At 33.8% G+C, this 12469-nt stretch overlaps 1 protein-coding gene across 41 annotated transcripts in view; it reads right to left on the minus strand.

The window, feature by feature from the left end:
- Positions 1-12469, minus strand: part of ptprt (protein tyrosine phosphatase receptor type T) — a 518156-nt gene that overhangs the window by 321781 nt on the left and 183906 nt on the right. The gene's annotated exons all lie outside the window — the stretch shown is intronic.

The following is a 12469-nucleotide window of genomic DNA, read 5'->3' on the forward strand; positions in this document are numbered from 1 at the left end:
CTTTGCTTTATTACTAAATGATTAAGCCATTTTTTAAACAAAGCAGTTGAGTCAATGATTCAACAAGTCATTCACAAAGACGGCCATTTGCTGGATTCTTCGATGAATCAGCTGTTTGAATGAATCTCTTTAATAAATGACTCAATGGTTTATTCATTATGACAATCCCTTGCTGCGGGTTTAGTTTTATATGTAAATTATTATTAGTTTTTTCATTATTTTATATTAGATGTGTGAACATACTCTGGTCTCACGGTTCGGTTCGGTTACGATTATCATGCTATCGATTCGTTTCAATTCGATATATCGGTGCATCACGGTGCATTGACGATGCTTTCCATAAACAGTTTTATATTTTCTTTACAACAGCAGTTCTTGTATTAAAATGTATGAATATATTTATATACTGTTTGTAACACAGTTTTGTTCTTTATTACAAACAGTCAGATATATAAACTACCTTTAAACAACATGAACATTTATAGCAAATAAACAAATTAATATAAATATCCCGCTCGCTTTCTAAGTCCTGTCTGTCAGGTTCTTTTTTACACCCCTTTGATTGGTCAGGCGCTCAACAGAAAGGGCTGCGATTGGCTGTTACGTGCTGGTGTCAGTAAGACTGTCCAGAAAACACACAAGCAGTGAAATTGTGCACAGCTTTAGCGTTTTAAGATAGTTGGAGCGGTATAAATACTCGCGCTCGCCTCCCTGGCGACATAGCACATATGAGATTAATGACACCAGATATGAATATAACTGAACTGATACCAAATTGTCCGTGTCTACATCGCGGTGCACCGATATTTATATATATATATATATATATATATATATATATATATATATATATATATATATATATATATATATATATATGTGTGTGTGTGTGTGTGTGTGTGTGTGTATTATGTTTTTGTTATTAATTAGTTAATTAATTACTTTATTGATTTAGATACTGGTTTACTTTGCTTGTTAACAGCAGGAGCATAAGTATTCATATCTCAACACAGAATCATTTATTAAATTCCTTTCGGCTTAGTCTCTTATTTATCAGGGGTCACCACAGCGGAATAAACCAACTATTACGGCATATGTTTTACAAAGTGGATGCCCCTCCAGCTACAACCCTGTACTGGGAAACACCCATACACTCACACATTAAAAAACTCATAAGTTTGTTTACCCAATTTACCTATAGCTCATGTCTTTAGACTTTAGGGGAAATCGAAGAAACCTGGAGGAAACCCACGCCATATGGCACAGGGGGAAACATGCAAACTCCACACAGAAATGCCAACTAGCCCAGCTGGGACTCGAACCAGCAACCTCCTTGCTGTAAGGTGACATTGCTAACCCCTGAGCCGCCCTGAAAATGTGTTGATGTTTAGTGTTTTATATTCTTTTTCCATATTGAAGTCTACATTGTCATTTTACACAACACAATCATGTTCATGGTCCTTTATGCCTCTGTAAGCAGAATACATCACACAACAGAGTAACTGGGTAACTGCCTGCTATAAAAGCACACTGAGATTGTAAGTGCTGAGACACTATTTATGAAATGTTCTGCGGACAGCTTTACATCTCTTTTACTTCAACTTTATGAGATTGTATGTGATTGTAGAACCTTATGAGTAGTTTTGTACAAGTCAGTATACTAGAAAAACATGACATTTATTCACTTTTTTCAAGCAAACGCTAACGTCTTCTTGATAAATTATAGCATTTTTTGATGCTCTTTCAGAATTCGCATAAAAGAATTCAAGCCGGGTAAAAGGTTTTGGCCTTAACAAAGGTGACAGCCTAGTTAGCAATCAAAACTCTGGCTATTTAATAGTGTTTTTAGCGCAATTACAGAGCATGCCAGTTCACGGTTTTGGCGATTCAAAGACCTTTGAAACATTTCAGCTGCTGTGTGCATTTGCAGGTTCTTTCGCTAAAGATTATTCTGAGCTAAATCATCCAAAAAAAATCTTTACTCGATGCACAAAAAAAAAAAGTTTTTCTGCAAATCAAAATGATAAATGTAGTAAAATAATGTGAGCTACAGTTAAAGTTAAAAGTATTAGCCCTCCTTTGAATTTAATTTTTTTCTTTTTCAAATGTGATGTTTAACAGAACAATTATTTTTTTACAGTATTTATTATAATATATTTTCTTCTTCAGAAAGTGTTATTTATTTTATTTCAGCTAGATAAAAATAGTTTTAAAAAAGAAAAAAAAATCTTTTAAATGTCAATTTTATTAGCCCCCTTAAATGTGCAGTACGTACATTTGACACCCAGTGGCTGAACTAGGCATTTCACACCTGATTCAAAACACATGCAAGCACAGGTTGCCAGATTGATGTCATCAACAGAATTGTGCCTAACTATCGAGCTGAAAGGCTGATTTAAATAATGTTCTAAATAAAAGCAATGGCACATGATAGAAGGAACATTTTCCATATTAAAAGGAATTTTTGTCCTAAGCAACACTTAAATTTATATTTTAGAAACAGCTTCTATTTCGTGCAGCTGAACAACAGGATAAATTGACAATGTTTACCTCAGGTAAACCTTATGTGATTTATTCAATGTTAAATACTAATAATGTGAGTTTGAAGGCAATTTTACATGACATTTATTGCCATACTACTAAAAGCAGTAGCAGATGGTTAACCTCAGACCTTGAAAATAAAATAAACCGTTTGAAATTAAACTTTAGAACTGCAACTCAGAGAAAACCAACAAATATTAGTGATCCAGACTCTACATTTAATAATGTTAAAGAGGTTTAATATGTATTAATTAGATTATAAACATTGCCATTTTGTTGAAGTGCAGTAAGTGCACTATTTTGTGCTTCTGAATGGCTGCATTTAAATGTCATGTTTTGTCTGATGCAAAACTAATATTTATATTATTTGCTAATTGACAACCACCTCGTTGAAATACTGAATCTGCGTCCCATTTTGGAGGGTGTTACTGTCCACCAAACGTCGCATTATGGTCACTGATGCACACTTTGAGACCCTTCCTGTCCGCCATTGCAACATTGAAATATTGGCATTGGGCGGGTTAAAAGAACCAAAACAAAAACAGCCGTTTTGGCACGTAACTCACATTTTCAAAGCAGAATATCTGACTTTAGCAATGTTTTTCAGATTTTTTTCGATTGTCTACAGAGCAAACCATCATTATACAATGACTTGTCTAATTACCCTAACCTGCCTAATTAAGCCTTTAAATGTCACTTTAAGCTAAATACTAGTATCTTAAAAATATCTAGTCAAATATTACATAATGTCATCATTGCAAAGATGAAAGAAATCAGTCATTAGAAATGAGCTGTTAAAACTATTATGTTTAAAAATGTGGAATAAAATCTCTCCTATAAACGGAAATTGGGGACAAAATATACATAATTCAGGAGGGCTAATAATTCTGACTTCAACCATATGTACATATGTTAAAGCTGGGTTAAGACATCACCAACGTAGGTCGAAATCAGTCCCAATTTTCCCCGACACCTTTCTACCTGACTGTGCTAAATCATCATGCATAATTTGCAAGGTGGCCAGAGGAAGCCATTGCCATAACACCCCATTCATCACAAGCATTATCTAAGACATGACCACAAGACCCGGGCGCATCGCATCTATCAATCAACACAACCTTGAGGCCTGGGGATGAGGCCAATCAATTCTGCACACTGATCCAATCTAGCGAAGGCCTCCTAAACAGCAGGCCAGTAGTGAACTCGCCTGATTGCATTTCATATTCAACCCTTTCGGCCCACGTGCATTTTCCATCAGGTATTCTGAGCAGACATCTATATATTCCCTACCGTTGATGATTGCCAATATATATGTTCGGGCAAAGCGAGGCCTTTGAACCGAGAGGTAATTTAGAGCCAACCTACAAGCAGGCAATCAGCCTTACTACCACGGTCAATACGAGTGTCCTCAATCACACCATCAGCCGCTTCAGTAGATTACACTGTCTTCAGCTGAGCTAAATGTGAAATCGGATGTAACGGTACTATGATAAATAATTCAACGCATTTAATTCCAGGTGGACTGTCGGATGCACAAAACACTCTTGACAAATCAGCTCGCGCGAGCATGACAACAGCGCAGACGCGGCAGTGATTGGCACAATCGTGCGGTTGGGACTTTGCATGCGAATTTCAAATGGTAATTAATGTTTACATCACGAAGAAAGCGATTCTGCTGCGGCTCTCGGCGGCAAGCAAATTAAAAACACGTAGCCTCTAAACCGCTTCATTGATATTACCTGATTTCAATTACGTCTCTGATCCCCAATGCACTTGCATTTTGTTTATTAATGAGCCAAACATTATTAAAAGTGTTTTCCTGAATGTTTCTGGGTGCACGAATGGAGGCTAAGCAGGGTCTGTTTGGTACTTAGATGACATACAGTACACATTGTTTTGTTCGTTCTCAAGGGCAATGCTATCTGGATGATAATTCTTTTTTTTTCCTCTCCTAGAACTGTGGGCGCAGATAAACACAGATCAATGGCGATGAAGGTTTCTCTCCATACTTACTGCAGAACAAAAATGGCTTTTTTGGAGTAAAATGCAGCACTTGGCCATCTCCTTCACTAAAATCGATAGCAATATGAGAGTCTTTTTCAGCTATCAGCAATCGTGGCGTCAACAAAATAGAGTCACACTACACTACACTACTGGTGATTTAATGCTGTTGACATCAACCAATAACCAGCATAGGCTTTTCAAAACCAGCTTCGAGACTGATCCATTACTGTTTTTCTAGGACAGAGCAACAGTCTGTAAAGCATCTTCTGGCAAATGATGACTTCTATTAAAAATTATACTACTTTTGATGCCGGGTTAAAGGGTTAGGCCTTAACAAAGGTGACAGCCTAGGTGACAATCAAAACGGTTGATCTCCTTTACTAAAATCAATGGCAACATGAGAGTCTTCAGCTATCAGTAATTGCAACGACAACAGCTTAGAATCATGGAATCACTGCTGGTGACTTAATGCAGTTGACATCAACCAACAACCAGCACACACTTTTGAAAACCAGCTACAAGAAGGCTCTATAACTGTTTTATAGGACAGAGCAACAGTCTATAAAGCATCTTCTGGCAAATGATGACTTCTAATTATAGTACTTTTGATGCTCTTTCAAAATGTGTTAATGCAATGTAAACAGTTTTGGCCTTAACAAAGGTGACAGTTAACAATCAGAACGGTTGATCTTCTTCATTAAAATCGACAGCAATATGAGAGTCTTCAGCTATCAACAATTACAATGACAGCAACAGAGTCATGGAATTACAGCTGGTGATTTAATGCTGTTGACATCAACCAATACCCAGCACATGCTTTTCAAAACCAGCTCTGAGACAGATCCATTACTGTTTTTCAAGGACAGAGCAACAGTCTGTAAAGCAGGGGTCACCAATCTGGAGCAGAGTTGCCTCAACAAACCTGCCTGGACGTTGCAAATATACCTACTATGAGATTGATTAGCTTGTTCAGTTGTGTTTATTTAGGGTTGGAGCTGAACTCTTCAGGACACTGGCACTACAGGAACAAGTCTGGTGACCCTGCTGTACAGCATTTTCTGGCAAACGCTGATACGTTATGATACTTTTGATGTGTTTTATGTTTATTTACAATTGAGAATTGTATTATGGGAGCTTGATCTTTGCTCTGTCGACTTTTAATGTTAAAAAATCAACTTACAGTTGAAAAAAGTGACTTTTATTGACAATTTATTAGTTTGAAATATAATGTTAAAGAAATAATATACAGAGTAATAAATCTGTAAAATTATTAAAATGTGCAGGCAGTTTATTACTAGGGTTTTGTACCATAATATACAACAACAACCCAGACAATATATTACTTTAAATTATTAAAAATGTTAATAAAAGTAACTTTTTCCAACGTTTCAAGGTTAAAAGTTGTTGGAAGAAAGACCGAGGTCCTATAATGCAATTCAAAATCTTAAACAAACATAAATACATGAATCTGAAAATATGAAAACCTGCTAATTTAAGGATATTTTTACAGTAATAATCAAAACAGCTGATCTCCTTTGTTAAAATCAATAGCAATATGAAAGTCTTTCTGCAGCTCTCAGCAATCGTGGCGTCAATAAAATAGTCATAGAATCACAGCTACACTACTGGTGATATAATGCTGTTGACATCAACCAATAACCAGCACATCCTTATCAAAACCAGCAACAAGACGTACTGTTTTTCAAGGACAACAGTCTGTAAAGCAGGGGTCACCGATCTGGAGTTTAGCTCCAACTTGCCTCAACACACCTGCCTGGATGTTTCAAATACAACTAAAACCTTGATTAGTTTGTTCAGGTTCACGATTAGGGTTGGAGCTGAACTCTGCAGAACACCGACCCTCCAGGAACAAGTCTGGTGACTCTGCTGTACAACATTTTCTGCCAAACGCTAACCTCTGATGATAAATTATAGTACTTATGATGCTCTTTCAAAATGTCCATAAAAGATGCCATGCCATGTAAAAGGTTTTGGCCTTAACACAATTGACAGCCTACATTTACACTGTAAAAAAATATCTGTTCATTAACAGTTTGCATATTTTGTGATTGACAAGTGTTTTCCATTCATTTATGTTTATGAATTGCATTATGGGATGTTGATTTCTGCCCTGTCGACTTTTGATGTAGACAATTCAACTCTACAGTTTAACAAAGTGACTTTTATTGACATTTTTGTAGTTTCAAATAATAAAATGTAGAAGACATAATGTATAGAAAAATACGTCCATTTTGTACCATAATATGCAACCCCAAACGCAGATTATATATCACTTTAGACTATTAAAAAATCTTAATAAAAGTCACTTTTCCAGTTTTTACAGGTTAAAAGTTGTTGGAAGAATGATCAAGGTCCCATAATGCAATTCAAAATCATAAATAAGCATGAATACATGAATCTGAAAATACGAAAACCTGCTAATTTACAGATATTTTTTACAGTAATGATTAAAACTGTTGATCTCCTTCAATAAAATCGACAGCAATTTAAAAGTCTTTCTCAGCTATCAGCAATCGTGGCATCAACAAAATAGAGTTATAGAATCACAGCTACACTACTGGTGATATAATGCTGTTGACATCAACTAATAACCAGCACACGCTTTTCAAAAGCAGTTACGAGACCGATCAAATATTGTGTGGCTCCTATGAAACAGCATCTTCATAGGAGCCACACAAGACAACCTGATAAGAAATCGCTTCAGCGCCGCTTGGTTGACAGATGTCACCTTTACGTTAATGTGAAGAGATGTTACAGGAATTCATTTACGTCTAAATGCCCTTGATGGGAAGATTTATCGGTTCAAACATCTGAGGAGCCGTTTTCCAATGGAGCACAATCGGCATCAATCTTCAAGACGCCTGGCCCTTGTGTGGCAATTTCAACTCATTCTCTTGGAGAGGATTCTTCTGCGTGTGCTTGCAAAGCACCGAGAGGACTTGCCGGTGAAAGTCATTATTCCCTCTGAGTATTTCCATGGGGAGCTCTTTGCACTAAATGTCACATTCCCGCCATCATAATATGATCCCCCATATGACAAATAGCGAAAACTCTGCTAGTTGTCACTTTAATATGCAATTATGGCAGGTCTCTGTACTTTGGGCCCTCTGCTGCTCGGTCTGATAAAGTCACGGCATTCCTCATTTCTGCCTGGCACTTTTATCCCGGGAACAATAAAGTACTTATTTACCATTGAGCCAAGCAAGGGGCGGTAATCTGCAAGGTAGCGTGGAAAAGCTAATGCGCTGAGAGGAAAAACACAGAGAGGAATAAAAAGGAAGTGAGGAAGAAGCTTCAAAAGGTGTGGCAGCATATAGGCCAGGATCGCTTTGTGTGAAAACATCAAGACAGCAATAAAGGTTAAAAAAAAGGGTATTCAGTCTATTCGATTCAGATGCCAAAATAAAACCTATATATTTCCATAAATATGTCATTTATAATGCAAAAAAATAGTGCTGGGCAAAAATGTATTGTGATTAATCAAATACAAAATAAATGTTTTTTTTATATAATATTCATAATATATGTGTGTACTAAATATATTTATTATGAATATGTAATACACACATACAGTTAAAGTCCCCCTGTTCATTTTTTTCTTTAATTTCTATTTAATAGAAAGATTATTTCAGCTTTTCAGATTATTATTTTTCTAAACATAAGTTTTAATAACCCATTTCTAATAACAGTAAATGATATTTGACTAGACATTTTTAAGACATTTCTATACAACTTAAAGGGACATTTAAAGGCTTAACTAGGTTAATTAAAGTAATTAGGAAAGTAATTGTATAATAATGGTTTGTTCTGTAGACTATCGGAAAAAAATATAGCTTATAGGAGCTAATAATTTTGACCTTAAAATGATTATTAAAAAAAAAATAAAAACTGCTTTTATTCTAGCCTAAATAAAACAAATAAGACTTTCTCCAGAAAAAAAATATTATCAGACATACTGTGAAAATTTCCTTGCTCTGTTAAACATAATTTTGGAAATATTTAAAAAATGAAAAAAAATCGCAATATACATATAAGTATTAATACAGTATACATAATAAATATACACTGTACTCACACATATATTATGTCAAAACAGACTTTTATTTTGGTTGCAATTAATCAAGATTAATTTTTGCTCAGCACAAGAAATATATACAATTATTTATTTATTTATTTTTGAAAGGGAGTATTTAAAAAAAAAATTCTGCTCATTATTACTATTTTTAATCTGTAAAATGATTTAAAACAAATTTCTTCATTGAAGAATCCTGATAAAGTATTACAGTTTCTACAAAACAAATTACTGAATGTTTTCAAGATTGATGATATTAACCCTTTACACTCACCGGCCACTTTATTAGGTACACCTGTCCAAGTGCTCAATAACGCAAATTTCTCATCAGCCAATCATGGCAGCAACTCAATGTATTTAGGCATGTAGACATGGTCAGAGAATCACAATAGGGAAGAAAGGTGATTTAGGTGACTTTTTTTTTTTAGGTGACTACTGATCTACTGGGATTTTCACGCACAACCATCTCTAGGGTTTACAGAGAATGGTCTGAAAAAGAAAATATCCAGTGAGCTGCAGGCACAAATGGCTTGTCTTGTTGATGAAATAGTTTAGGGGAGAATGGCCAGACTGGTTTGAGCTGATAGAAAGGCAAATGTAACTCAAATCACCACTCGTTACAACTCTGAATGCGTTGAACACGTCCAACCTTGAGGCAAATTGGCTGCAACAGGAGAAGACCACACCAGGTGCCACTCCTGTCAGCTAAGAACAGGTAACTGAAGCTACAATCCGCACAGTGCATAAAAATTGGACAATAGAAGATTGGAAAAACATTGCCTGGTCTGATGAGTCTCGATTTCGGCTGCGACATTTGGACGGTAGGGTCAGAATTTGCTGTCAACAATATGAAAGCATGGATACATCCTGCCTTGTATCAACGGTTCAGGCTGGTGACAGTGGTTTAATGGTGTGGGGGATATTTTCTTGGAAAACTTTGGGCTCATTAGTAACAAGGAGTTCACTGTACTCGTATGGCCTCCGCAGTCACCAGAGCTCAATCCTATAAAGCATCTTTGGGATGTGGTGGAATGGGAGATTCGCATCATGGATGTGCAGCCGACAAATCTCCAGCAACTGTGTGATGCGATCATGTCAATATGGACCCAAATCTATGAGGAATATTTCCAGCACCTTGTTGAATCTATGCCACAAAGGATTAAGGCAGTTCTGAAGGCAAAAGGGGGTCCAACCCGGTACTAGTAAGGTGTACCTAATAAAGTGGCCGGTAAGTTTATGATTGAGTTTTTTTTTAAATCATCAAGAAATGTTTATTTATACAATCATATCATTTCTGAAAGATCATGTGACTTTGAAGAATGGTGCATTGGCTTAAACGAGAATTCATTAATATATAAAACGAGAATATAATTGTATTAAATTGCAATAATGTTTTTTTATAATAATACTGTAATTTTAAACAAGGAAATGCAACTTTGGTGAGTACAGCAGTGTATTTACACCAATGCATTTTTGCAATTTTTCAGAATCAATTGTTTGAACATCAATCAAAGGAACATCAACTGAAACAAAGTAAAGTAATCAATATCCCTCCACATTTTGCCAACATATCTTTGTCAGTGTTAAATTAGTACTGTGGGCATTTTGAAGAGTGTTAGAATTTCACCAGTAAAAAAATACTTTGAAAGACTACTTTTAAAGACTTTTTTTTTTAATCTAATAATGATATGAGATCACAACACTTAAGATCTTACAACACTTGTAAAAATAATAAAGTGTAATCTTCCAGCAGAGCTTGTATCCCTTGAGGTGATTGTGTTATGATGAAGAACTAGTAGTGTGAATGCTAGAAAAAAGAACTGTGAAATACAGTTAAAAAATAAAAGCCACATGGTGAAACTATTGGCTGATTACCCTATGAATGAAATAATTCCTGACTATCATGCTCACAAATGACCCGTGAATGACCTGATAGGGTTAACGTGTTGAAATGGACAGACTAATTACCAAGTAAGCATCTCAACCATTCGGACATCGCAGTCCCATGAACAATGAACCTGAAATGACTCATGAATCATAAAATGGCTGGGTCTGCGCTGCAATCTCAGCATGGTCACTACTCCTACTCACTTTTGTTTTGATTATGTGTAATGAAAAATGCACTTTTTCTCTTTTGAAGGCCGAAAATTATATATTGCCTGTTATTATTAACAGGTCTATGAATATATATACAGCTGTAGAGCTTTTATAAAATATTCATTATTAAAAGATTGACTAAAATATGAAATTAAAAAATGAAAAAATAATAATTACTTCAAACTATAAAATATTGACAGTAAGCAATATTTTGCCCCAAATTATTAATTTAAAAATAAATTTTAAATCATGTATTGGATTACATAAAAAAAAGTTAATTAGTATAAATAACAATAGTTAGTTCCTATAAATACTGTAACACTACGCAAAATATTTCTTGGTTAAATACATAATTACGTCAAATATGGACAAACTACTAGACAAAAATAAAAACAAACAATTAAAATAAATTTACAATTTAACCCAATAGTTCTTTTGTAGCAAATTTAATTTGAAACAACTTGCCTAACATATCTGGATATTTCATCATTGTCATTTTTAATAGCTAGCAGGGCAAGGCAAGGCAAGCTTAAAAAGCACATTTCATACACAATGGTAATTCAAAGTGCTTTGCATAAACAAGAATAAAAGAAACATAAAATACAAGTATATAAACAGTAAAGATTAAACATGATTAAAACAGAATTAAAAATGTGTTAAAAGGTTTTAAATAAATGAAAAAAGAATATATAATATTTTATGCATAATATGCATATTATATAGAACGCATAATATTAACAGTTATAAATGCTTTATTAAAACCATTATTCGATTTAAAATGAAAACAGAAAATCTGAAAAATAAGAAACAAACACTTCAAGAATTATTCAATGTAGCTAGCTATAAAAACTGAACATTGTGCAATATATATATATATATATATATATATATATATATATATATATATATATATATATATATATATAGGTGTGTGTGTGTGTGTGTGTGTGTGTGTGTGTGTGTGTGTGTGTGTGTGTGTGTGTGTGTGTGTGTGTGTGTGTGTGTGTGTTAAAAATAAAGCAATTTATCAGTAATAAAATAAATAAAAATATATAAATAAAATAACAAATAAATAATAAAAAATATAAACAGAATGCAATATATTTCCCATAAATAAGTAATCAGGTAATTTTAAAAAATGGACTGTTTTAAGAAGCTACTTAAAACTTATCTTTTTAGGACTTTTTTTAATTTGTGATTTCTTTTTTATTATCACTGTGTCTTTATTGTTTTATTGTCACTGTTTTTTACAGTTTTGTAAGCGCTTTGGATCTGAGAAAAGCACATTATAAATAAAATGTATTATTATTATTATTATTATTATTATTATTATTATTATTATTATTATTGTTATTATTATTATTTTTTTATTATTATTATTATTATTATAATTTTTATTATTATTATTGTGATTAATATTGCTATTGTTATTATTATTATTATTATTACTATTATTATTATTATTATTATTGTTGTTGTTGTTGTTGTTATTGTCGTTATTATTATTATTATTATTATTATTATTATAGTATACTATTTGACCTAGATTTGGGTCAAATAAGGACAAATTTCTAAAAACAAAAACAAAAAAACTATTAATCAACCCAGCAGTTGCGTTTTTCCAAATGTATTTTTCCAATGTAGTTTGCCTTTAAACCAAAAACTGTGAAAACTCTGTATGCTACTGCCTTAATATCCATAAAATGCAATAAAAGCCCACACAGTTTGCCTTCT

The sequence above is a fragment of the Danio rerio genome, chromosome 6, assembly GCF_052040795.2.
Source record: "Danio rerio strain M-AB ecotype USA chromosome 6, GRCz13ab, whole genome shotgun sequence".
Taxonomy (NCBI): domain Eukaryota; kingdom Metazoa; phylum Chordata; class Actinopteri; order Cypriniformes; family Danionidae; genus Danio; species Danio rerio.